This window comes from Ceratosolen solmsi, unplaced genomic scaffold (genome assembly GCF_000503995.2).
Source record: "Ceratosolen solmsi marchali unplaced genomic scaffold, CerSol_1.0 scaffold13, whole genome shotgun sequence".
Classification (NCBI taxonomy): Eukaryota; Metazoa; Arthropoda; class Insecta; order Hymenoptera; family Agaonidae; genus Ceratosolen; species Ceratosolen solmsi.
In genome coordinates, this window is record NW_011948418.1 from 178,109 (window position 1) to 190,043 (window position 11,935).

The 11,935-nt window shown below is 42.8% G+C and overlaps 1 protein-coding gene across 5 annotated transcripts in view; it reads right to left on the reverse strand.

Annotated features, from left to right (window-relative positions):
- LOC105360079 (serine/threonine-protein phosphatase 4 regulatory subunit 1) overlaps positions 1–11,935 on the reverse strand; it is a 316,542-nt gene that overhangs the window by 68,099 nt on the left and 236,508 nt on the right. Inside the window, exon 1 of one of the 5 annotated variants that reach the window (XM_011496866.1) lies at positions 8,914–9,552. The exons of the other annotated variants lie outside the window; for them this stretch is intronic. The gene's annotated coding sequence lies outside the window, so the exon portion shown is untranslated. Of the gene's footprint in view, positions 1–8,913; positions 9,553–11,935 lie in introns of those variants that run through there. 5 annotated transcript variants of the gene reach the window in all.

An 11,935-nucleotide genomic window follows, 5' to 3' on the forward strand; every position in this document is an offset into this window, starting at 1 on the left:
TCGTCTGTTATGTCAAAATAAACATTCGACATAATAAAGCACTTTTGTATGTAGTCAGATATGGAATGTTCGATAATTTAAATTGACCTAACCGAAAGACTTATGAAATTTCATCGCGTGAGTCTGGCAACAGTGGCAACATGCATAATAAGGAAATATAATTTTCTTAGGTTAACAAATGGAGATTATCATAGTTAATATTGAATTGCACAAAATGGCTAATAGAGTCGTTGGAAACCGAAATTCTGCAATTTAACTTTGAATTTCCGCGCCGACGAGCCTAACGAAGACAACGAGCATATAAAAGTAATAAAATAAAATAACAATTGTATCAATCCCCTCAGCCTTGCCATGATGAATCGACGAGACACACACATGTACAGCCCCGCGGCCCTCAAGAAACTCGACAAACCTCGAAGACAGCATTCCAAGAGTACCTGTCCTTTGGCGCTCTCTCTCTCTCTCTCTCTCTCCCTTTCTCTCTCTGTTCGCGTTCGCGCGAGCGTCGACCCACCGCCGCTTCAACCATCATAATACAACGTGCGCAAGAGTATAGCAGTTGCGGTTCTCAAACCGCGGAAATTCCAGCTTGATTGGTACTTCTAGCTTCCCCCCCCCCCCCCCCCCCCCCCCCCCCCCCGGGGCCGGCCGCCCGCGACCCCGCCGCAGGTTGGTACCGTATGCGCACGCGCGCGCGCGCTTTTCTCAAGGTAAGGCCACGAGATGCTTTGGGACCCCGACCGCTCGTTATGTAATCTTAAAAGGCGATCGTCCGCTCGCTGGGATAGCGCTAATTACGCGCTGAGACCCCGGGGGCAGACCTTTTTCTTCTTAGCGGATTTTATTTTAGAATTAATTTGGTGACGTTCGCAATAAGGGAAGCTGCCGTCCGATCGTTTCCGCATTGTTTAAACAAATTTAACGTCTTTCATTTTAGAAAGTGCGCCGTTTAAGGCAGAATTATTTATAGTAAACCAAATACTTTCCAATTTGAATATCTATAAAATAATCGCTCTTTTTAGTAAACCGTTTTTACAACCCATAACTTCTACGTCATTGCGAAAAGTGTGAAAAAGATGCTTGTTATAAACTTTCCATTACTCCTGGATATTTGTTTTTTTATTTCTCTTTTGCCTTTCTATTGGTCAGAGCCTTGTCTATGAAAAAAGTTTAAGATATTTCACAACAGCCGTTGCGCAGCAGCAGTAGCTCACTAACACCAGCACTGATCTATTAGGCAATTTAGATGCTTTAATCTATGCAGAAATTTTGAATAAACGAGGTAAGCGCAACAAATGTACTTTTGCTCTTGCTCCCCTTACCGCTTTAATACTTAATCGTTTCCATTATCGTGGCATTTTTCTTTTCTATTTTTTCTTTTAGATTTTGCCATATTATCCATGCTATTCGCACATACGTTAATAAGAAGTGAAATAACATTTATATTATTATTCAAATGGCTGTTTCGATTAGATAAACCAATACCTCGTGGAGTGATTTTTATAATAAATTAAGATATATAATGTTTTAATAAACAGAATGACGAATATAATTACTACTATGACGAAAAAATTGATTTGATAATCGGTAGATACAATCGAACATTAAATTCCAATTTAAAATACTTATTTTAACATTATGCAAGTCATCGGACTCTAGATTAAAAAAAAATTCTATCAATTAGGAGTAAAATATATATACATATATATATATATATATATATATATATATATATATATCGACCGTAAGTTATAAACGTTAATCAAAATGTTTAATATCGATACTCCAAGTTGTCCGTGGAAAAACAACAATTTTAATGATATAATAAATCTTTCTTCGCGTACATAACTCTCATGGAAATTCAAGTCTATTATCTACTTTGTGTATAAAAATAAGAAATATGCGTTCCATGAACGATTGGTTAACAGTTTAACTTAGGCTGTCTCGTTTTGTATACAAAACAAACTGTCTTAAAAAAACTAAATAAATTAAGTAATAACTAAATAGGTTTTTTTGTTTCTATTTTTTTTGTGTTGTTTTGTTTGTATTTTCATTTTTGTTTTCAAACCAATGGAAGTTGATTGTGAAATTTTTTTTTACAAGTTTTTTAACAATTGTAACAAGTTCATTGAGTGCCAAATAATTTAATATTAGTATGCATTGAATTTTATTTAAAATAAGCTATCAGAGGGTAAATAAGGCAACATTATATATTACATTATCTTTCATCCATTTCACAAATAACTAATTAATAAATAATCTTGCTTTAGCTTTATCTATTAAAACGCCTCTAAAGACCATCGATCATTTCCTATTCTAAGAAAATTGTCTTACACAATAATATTTGTTATTACTATCATAATTATTGTAAATCACGTATTTGAATAATTGTTCAATTCATCATTGTGAATTTTTAAGTACAGAGTTAATTTAGATACAAAGAAATTCTTTTCCAAAGTGTTCATTCGACTATTTCGTAATTGATTTTGGAGAATGAGATAATAACGTAAAAGTGACAATGCACATGTTTTATACTAGCGTAATTGAACATATGATCATTATATCAATCCATTTGGTTATATTAAAGATTTTTTTTTTTTTTTTTTTTTTTTTTTTTTTTAATATTAAAGTTATAAATATTTAATTCTTTTCTTATGAATTTAAAGGAGCGTTGGACAGAAACTTCAAGCGCATACAGTTATGAAAAAAAAGAATCCATTATTGTAAAGTCGAGTTGACATATTTCGCTGTAATGAATGAATGCGTAATGTTATTTCTTCCTCCTTGTATAAGTTTTATGTAAGAAGTAAAAATCTGAGACATATTTTTATAAATAAAATTTTATCGTAATTATATCGTCACGACTACATACATTGTTTGCGCGCGTGTGGGCTCGCAAAAAATTTGTCGCTAATGTAAATGTATCTGGTGGTATAAAAAAAAAAAAAATGTTCGATTCGCTATAATAAACTTTTGATTATAAAAGCGTACGATATTTATGTATGGGCAAAATGCTTCTAAAGTAATTTTTACTCATCATAAAAAATATTTACAAAATCGTATTGGAACGAAGATAGTGTACTCTTGAGCTGTTGAGTTGCGTGACTATGAGAAGACAGAGACGGAAAGAGAGAGTGAAAGAGAGAAGAGGAGGAGACTCGACAGCCGATGACGCAAGCTGATTGGCTTGCGCGCGTACTTGCGTCGAAACGGCGCGTTGAACTATGTAAATATAGGAAAGGAAAACGAGAGCCGTCGGATGGTCGATCGTTATAAAAATGGGGGTTGGTGGTTGGGGGGGGGGATTGATGAACAAATGCTGTAGAATAGAGGTAAGTGTGAGTTTAAGCGCAACATCGGCTATAGACTTGACGTTCATTCATCAGCGAAGCTTTTGATTGTTTAAGAAAATTATCTGTTATTTTCATCAACGAGGAAATAAAGTGGATTAATCGAAATGACGATCGAGATGACATTGCGCATCTGTTCCCGATGTCATGTTAAAGAATCTAAAAATTATATCCATAGGAAAATGTTGCGCGTGCAGAAATCGGTATTGTAAAATGAGCACTGAAATGATATTGTAGTAATTTATTTATAAGCGCCAATTTACATTTGGTTAAATTTATGCTGACACTATTTATAGTCAATTTATATAAAACTCCCTATTATTAGATCCAATTTACAATCATGAATAATTTATTTTCTGTTGTGATATCTTTTATTGCATGCTGATTCATATCAAAACTGATATTCGATTAGGATATTACAAAAAAGGAAAAGTAGATTTTAATTTTAATCAACGAATAATATATTTAATAAATAGCTTTCATAATTCAGGTTTATGTAATTGTCAAGTCGCACAAGACAAAATATCTTTCGCGGTGGATGGTAGAAGAGAAAAACTAATTCAAGAGCAAAGGTTGTATATATCTATTCAAAGAAGGTGCACAGATGTAGAAGCGAGATACGAGAGATAGAGAGATAGATAGGGGGAGAGAGTGAGAGGGAGGGAGAAGGGATCGGAGGGAGGTAGGGAAATGTCGAACACAAAGGAATGGAGAAAATGAAGGTTGGAAAGAGAGCAAAAGGAGAGTAGGGAAAAGGCATCGGCTTACGGGATTATCGTGATATTGCATCCGGTGAGCGTGAGCGACCAGATTCCTGGACATGACTTGCCGTCGTTGCAATCGTCGTCGCCGTCGGCCTCTGTTAAGTCTAGAATGCAGTCAGTCCTCATTCCAAGTTCCGCTAAACTACGCTGGAACATTTTAATTCCGAAAGGGGCGCGACCTCAATTCGTTTTTTATTTAATCGCACATCCTTCTCGACCACGGATAAATAAGGAGGGCAGACAAGGAGGTGGGGTACAGGGGTACGTTAGTTGGTTGTGGTGGGAGGGCGAGGGAGGGTAAGGATGAGGAGGAGGAGGGGGGGATCCAATGCGGCGGCTCGACTGTTATGTCGACCCCCTGCGATATGACTTCTTTGTCGATCAGTGCGGCTACCTCAGATAATGTGCAAAATTTCCTAGACACGTCTCTAATCTCTGCAATTACAACGACGGTTAATCTAACAAGGTCCTGACATTAAGTAAGGTCGGTTTTCGAAATGAATTCGTTGGCTGTTATACGAATTGAGGCTACGAGACGTGTGCCGTAAATCCTAATATATGTGTTAAATTTTGAAAATGTGACGACTGCCATGTTCATTTATATTTTGCGGTTGAATAAAAATTCGCCCATTTTAAGATGAAATTCAAAATTATCGGAGAAGACGTAAAATCGTTAAATTCATCTTGGAAATCGACGCGAGTCAACTGAAAAATCTGTTTTAGCAACGACGGCTCGATCAACGTGCTTCAATTCTAAACAATTTGCACTCCACAATTCCAGGTACGTTCTACTCCGACTAAAAGAATGTTATGTCTAACTCAAGAGCGGTATGTTGATTTTTGTATATCAAGTTCGAAAGAAGGAAGACAATTGCGTAATATTCGATCATGATCGCGGCAATGGGAAAGCTGCAACGTATTAACCTAGAAAAATGTAGAATTGAATGGAGGCCGGACCAGAAAGAAAAAGAAAACGAAACGGAGAAGAGAAAAAAAATAACGTTAGCCAACGAAAATAAAATTCTACGAAAAGGCATTCTCACGCGGCGTACGTACATCCGCTAAAAACGTATAATGCGAGGAGGAGAAGGAGGAGGAGGAGAAGGTGACGGTTGTAGTGGCAAAGGAGGAGGAAAAGGAGTAGTAGTAGGAGCGAGAAAAAAAAATGGAATGCAAATACCGGGACTGAGAGCCACTGGTCAAGCGCGACAGGGGAATACTGAATCCGAGGCCGAAAATTCATTCATAATGAGTCGCGCGCGCATTCGTTGGTTCGTTGGTAGGTAGGTAGGTTGGTAGGTTGGTAGGTTGGTTGGTTGGTTGTTTGGTTGGTTGGTTGGTTGGTTGGTTGGTTGGTTGGTTGGTTGGTTGGTTGGTTGGTTGGTTGGTTGGTTGGTTGGTTGGTTGGTTGGTTGGTTGGTTGGTTGGTTGGTTGGTTGGTTGGTTGTTGGTTGGTTGGTTCGTTGGTTCGTTGGTTAGTTCTTTCGTTCGTTCGTCCATCCGTTAGTTCATTGGTTCGTTCGTTCGTTCGTTCATCCGTCCGTTAGTTTGTTAGTTCGTTCGTTCTGGCTTTCTGGCTCTCTAGCTCGCTCGCTCACTCACTCGCGTGGGAAAGGAAAAAAGACATCCCTGAGCGCAGCCCCCCCTCCCCACCCCACCCCGTCGAGGCATCTTAGGACGATGACGATGACGCGAACGCGCTCGCTCTTTACTCGCTCCCTCTCTCCTTCTCGCACGCTCGCGCTCGAATCTCAAAATTCCGCGAGCTGAATTCCCAAGCTTCGACGCGACTCTACAGTCTCTTCGGGCTCCCCACTCGAGCCGTGATAAGTACATTTAATACGCGCTCAAATTGTAAAAGAATGTATTTAATGCGAATAACTGCTCATTGGCTATTAGTTATGTTTATTTAAATTCGAGAAATACTTAATAATACTTGATGGGCTGCAAAATGTCATTGGCCGTTGGCGATTGTTGGACTCTATTAGACACATCGTTTATAAACTATTGGCAAATTAGGATATTTACGTCCTATTACTTTTATTCGCTTTGCTGATTCGTTATTCTCAGTCAGTCTTGTAATTTATAAATCGTGTATTTCGTAATGAGCCAAACACTCGAAACGGAAAAAGAATTTATTACATATCTAGCTGGAAGGCACTGTTTGCAGGCGATATTAACTACGCACGCGATATTATAATAATATGAAAGACGCAATGTTTACTTAAAGGTATTGCGCCGACTTTTCCTACATACCGGATTATACGGTCATGAGAATGTAGAGACAGAAAAATAAAAAAGATGATGCGAGAAGGCAAAGCAGGATATTATTTTTCATTTACGAGGAGGGATGAGAGGCGAGTAACGGAGACGATGTCTTGCCGTGTATTGATTTAATGCTCAAGGTCTTTAACCCTTTGTCGAATAGCAACTATCTAGCTCTCTTTTTCTTTTCATTCAATTTTTTTTTTATTTTTTATTTTTTATTTTAATATAAAATATACTACGTATATTTCTTGACAATGTTTCAGAAAAAAGATAAGCTAAATAGCTTAAGTTTTCCTTTTATATTCGTGTGATTTGTGTGAGTTTGTGTATGTTTTGTGTGTGTGTGTGTGTGTGTGTGTGTGTGTGTGTTCGCGCGCGCCCGCGTCTAAATGAAACAGACAAAGTCGATAAGAAATGCTATTAAATTTCAATTTGATCTGCTACGCAAATGGTCAAATAGTACGGATCAAGACGATATTAAAATAGTTCGAATTCATATAATATTTAATAAAAACTTTCTCAATCATTTTTTTAGTTTGAACAAACGTTATATAATTTTAATGTTGGTAAAAATCGTTGTTATTAGTAGCCAATTGTGGGGTCGTTGGGTAGGGAAGAAAAAAGCCAAATCGAATGTACAGTGTATACATGCGCGCAATAAAAAATATTTTATATCGTGTCTTTGACTGCACGCAACAAGTGTCAAAACGAACGTATTAATCTACATTGTAGGCGAATGCTTGTAAAAATGTGCGAAATATATGGAAACATCTCGTATCAAAAAGCTTAACTGTATGCGAATCGGGAGGATGTATTTTTATAAAAACCTTACATTCAATTAATATTAGGAATATAATCGTGGAGGTCGTTTAGCGGATAAGCACTGATCGCATCAACTGAAAATCCCGTTAATAAAAATGGTCTGTTCTCTATCAGCGTATCGGCAAAAAGTGCTTCCCCTAGGACGCGAGATGCTACGAACGAGCAGATAGGAGCCGAAACTTCATATACATCCAGGAATCCAGTGTGACTAATTACGTCGGCGTAAGAGCTGCAAGAGCACAGTCGTCGGCGTGCGTAGCCGGCTTACGATAAATTCGAGCCGAAATTTCATCATCCCTAACCTATAAAAGCACAGGCGAAGAAGGCGGCCGGCCGGAGCTGACAAGCGAATTCGGCGATTCGATGATGAGGAGGGGGGCCGAGGGACAGGGGGGGAGCACCCCTCGCGCGAGCGTACCACCACATACGGTGGAATCGGTGTGACGGAGGGAGGAATAGTGGGTATGGGGTAGGGCGTTGAGAATTGATGGAGGGGGGATATGAGAGAGAGAGAGAGAGAGAGAGAGAGAGAGGCGTTGTAACGTATCGCGGCCTAGAGAGCCAAAGAGGCGCGCACTACGTAGTAGACATATATAGCTTGCGCTATGGAAAAAAAGAGGAAAAGAAGGGGAAGGGAAAGTGGCAGGAGAGGAGAAACCAACGCTCGCACACAAACGCGTACGCGAAGCGGGACGCGAGTATTACGCATACACGTTTGGAGGGCGAAGCGAGAGCGAGAGATTTACACATGCCCGGGACACGTGTGTCTCACTTCCTGCGGCGGCGCCGGCGGCGGTGGTAGCGGTGGTAGTGGCGGTGGCGGCGGGCGGCGGCAGGCCGGAAGTCTATAGTACTATGCCGCTACGTATTCGCCCCCCCCCCTCATGCTACGCCCCTCATCCAACGGCACCCTCCTCTCCCCGTAAACGCTCGTAGCCGCGCACACACACGCAGAGGCACGCGGGCGTGCGCGCGAACGTGTGGAGACGTGAATGTGGACGCGCGGGGAATAGCGTGACCACGCTACGAGGACCATTACTATCACAATGGCATAAGGAATGGTCCAATTACCGGTTAAAGCGACCCACTCGTTACTCCTTTGATGCTTCTCCTCCCTCTCACCTTCTCGCGCTCGCACACACAGTCTCCCTCGCGCCCTCGTTCTATCTTTATCTCTCGGCGCGTACTAGCCTGCATCGGTCCCCTTCTACTTTGCGCAGCGCGTACACGTACATTTGTTGGACGTATCTTTTGCGACGCGACTTCGCCTCGACCAATCAGCAATGGAGGCGAGAAAAGAATATATACTTGGGATGTTCAAATAAATAAATAGCAATGAGGATGACGATAGCGATGGCGTTGGCGTTGGCGACGACGACGACGAAGACGACCAGGCGACAGACCGACCGGACGGACGACTACGACGAGTATGACGAGAATGACGACGAGTATGATGACGAATAGGATGACGATGATAATGACGATTCCGATGACGAAGACGAAGACGAAGACGAAGACGACGACGATGACGACGACGACGGCGACGACGACGACGACGACGACGACGACGACGACGACGACGACGACGACGACCACGACGATGATGATAATTACGATAATGATGATGCTGATGATGATGATGATGATGATGATGAGACCAGCTGTGGCAACATGTTATAAAATAAAGAATAAGTGGTGAAGAAACTCACTGAGCAGGAGTAGAAAACCTCGTGCTCGAGTCAACGGAAACACTCGGTAGCTAGAGCGTGACGTCAGCCGCGCGCGCCCCGTTCTCAAACACACACACGACCTGCGGGGCAATACATACACATGTATCGCGCGCGCCTCGTTTCCGGCGGCCGATCGAGCGGCGGCGGTGGCGGTGGCGGCGGCAGCGGCAGCGGCGTCGTCTTGCTCTTCTTCCCACATACCTCGTGCCGTCGCTTCTCGCCGTTTCACCTTCGTATTTCCACGACGGCACCCTTCTCCCAATCGACAATTTTCTCGCGCACATTTTTACACTTTCCAATCCTCTATCTCGGTCACTTGTTTTCCCGCACAGACATTATCCAGTCTCTTAAAATCGGCCCGACAGCCAGATTCCTTCCCTCCTCTCGCCCTTGATTCGGAGACGCACTTAAAGTCGCCAGGATCGTCGACATTACGGCGGAGGAAAAGTCGGAAGCTAAAGCGTTATGCAACGCGTGTGCGCGCACGTGCACAAGCGAGAGAAGAGAGAAGAAGGCGCGTGTGTCTCTCCGGCGTGCGTGAATGACGCGACGCCAACGAACGCACAAGATCCAATGCCTTCCGCGGCTCTAGGCGCACTGAGGCGCTCGCGCTCCCGGTTGCCTCGGCACACTCACGGACCTTCACCGGGGAAGGGGAGCGAGCCCAGTGACGGGGACGGGCACTGGAAAGGGGACGGAGACGGGGATGGGAATGGGGATGGGGATGGGGACGGGGACGAGAACGAGGACGGGTATGGGGAACAGAGTGAGTGAGTGTGTGTGTGAGTTTGTGTGCTTACGTGTGCGCGAGGAAGAATAAGAGAGAGAGAGAGAGAGAGAGAGAGAGAAAGAGAGAGCGAGCGAGCGAGAAAGAGCGGCTGCCGCCACGCTGCGCGCGTCTTTCACGACGAGGACGAAGATGACAACGGCGACGAAGACAACGACGAAGACGAAGACGAAGACGAAGACGAAGACGATGACGACGAGGGTGAGGGCGAGGACAAGGGTGCGGGACGAAGGTGCGGGTTGAGGGCAAGGGGATGAGAGCGAGCTAGAGCGTTGGTGATGGTGGCGGTGATGGTGGCGGTTGTGGTGGTGGTGGTGGTGGTGGTGGTGGTGGTGGTGGTGGTGGTGGTGGGGGGGGGCTCGCGAGAAAGCGGAGACGGCGGGATGGAGAACTAGGGCTCGGGGCACTCGTCGGCAGCTCTTAATGATCGAAGAAAGAAGCCGCCTAAACGACCCGTGTCCTCGGGTGTTGGTACGTCATTCGAGTGGCGGTGTCGACGGCGGTGGCGGTGGCCGTGGCGGTGGCCGTGGCGGTGGCCGTGGCGGCGGCGGTGGTGGCGGCACCTGCGCAACACGCTAGTGCGCAGCAGCAGCAGTTCCGACGAAACACGCCTGAAAGAATGCGCGCACTATTCGCGGTGTCGAGCGCCTGATTATACAGGCGCTGTGCTGTTTCCCCTCTGTTCTCAGTGGCGGCTCGCCTGCTCCTCCTCTCACCCTTCGCCCTTCCTCGAAGCACTAGCCGTACCCTCGACTCACGATCGCTGGCTTTTCTTACTTTTCTTCGCCGCAGGCTGGTTTTTTCTTTTCCCCCGACAACTCGCGTGGCTCCCAATCCACCGCGTCGAACCAAGGTCGAGCATTTGATTTATCGGATTACCAACTCCGGTATGTGCACTATGAACCTCGAACAATCAAAAGCTCTTAAGCTTTTATCCTTCTTTCTTATTTTGCGCGCGAAACTTGACCGTAATTTATCTACGACCAATTTTTCAAGCGGCGCCGTTCACTTTTACCGCTATCAGCGTCCATTCATAGTTAATCACAACAGCACTGCGGGTTGCTTATCAAAATTACTAACACATTTACATCAATGCCCCTAATTCACGTGACAAATAGTTTACCTTTTATTATTTAACAATAACAACAACAACAACAACGGCAATAATAATAATAATATTTCTTTGTTAAATCAATCGAAGCTTATACGAATTTCGTGACGAAAATATCTTCCGACAATGATCTTCTTAATACTAATATTATTATTATTATTATTATTAATTCAGGAGGTGCTAATGTTAACAAGTTTTTCAATTACTTGGTATTCCATTCACTAATCAGCTACCATAGATTAATCGTCATCTATTTTTTTTTTTAAAATATAATTTAAATTATATATTATAAACTTGGAGTTTTGCCATGAAAGCATTATATTATCGATAAATCGTATAAAGTGCAAACTTTCGTATATAATTCTCCTTCTATTATCCTGTTGCATTCTTGCAGGATGAAAGGGAAGCCTAGGGAAGGATAGACTCAATGGGTTGCTTATTTAAATTTCAATTAATTATAGCTTTTGTAGCTACTATAGTTCCTTCGTTTTTAAAAGAAAGTCTATTATAAAGAAAGGTCCTTTTTTTTCTTCATGTTGTAAATAATTAACAAAAATGCTTCAAATTTGCCAACGAACGAATCGATTGATTCCTTTATAATTTTGAATTTATAGACTTGATTGATTGCGTTACTTAGTTTGATTTATTTATTGGCTTGGTGAGGAAATCCACTAACAAGATGACTATCCGACGCGACAATTCAACATCGAAAGTATAATTTTAATATACATTAACAATTATGAAAAATTACGATCATTGCAGATCTGCGGAGGAGTTCGCGAGTTTGTGTATATCGAAAGTAAATAAATCGGTGACACGAGTGACGTCGTCGAATGATTCTAATCATCTCAATATTGAATACGCGAGTTGTAGAATGCACGCGTCGTGCGCGCGTAGAGTTGGGTGGGATAGGGGAGAGGGGAGGGGTAGGGGTAGAGGGGTCGTACGAACGTTTCTGTTACACGGGCTGCTACTCGCGACAAAGTCCGGATAGAGGGGATACGAGCAAGAGCAATCCTTTTGGTTGGTGGGGGCGAAGAAATATTTAGCAGTAGCAGCGGTGGCAGCAGCAGCAGCAGCAGCAGCAGCAGCAGCAGCAGCAG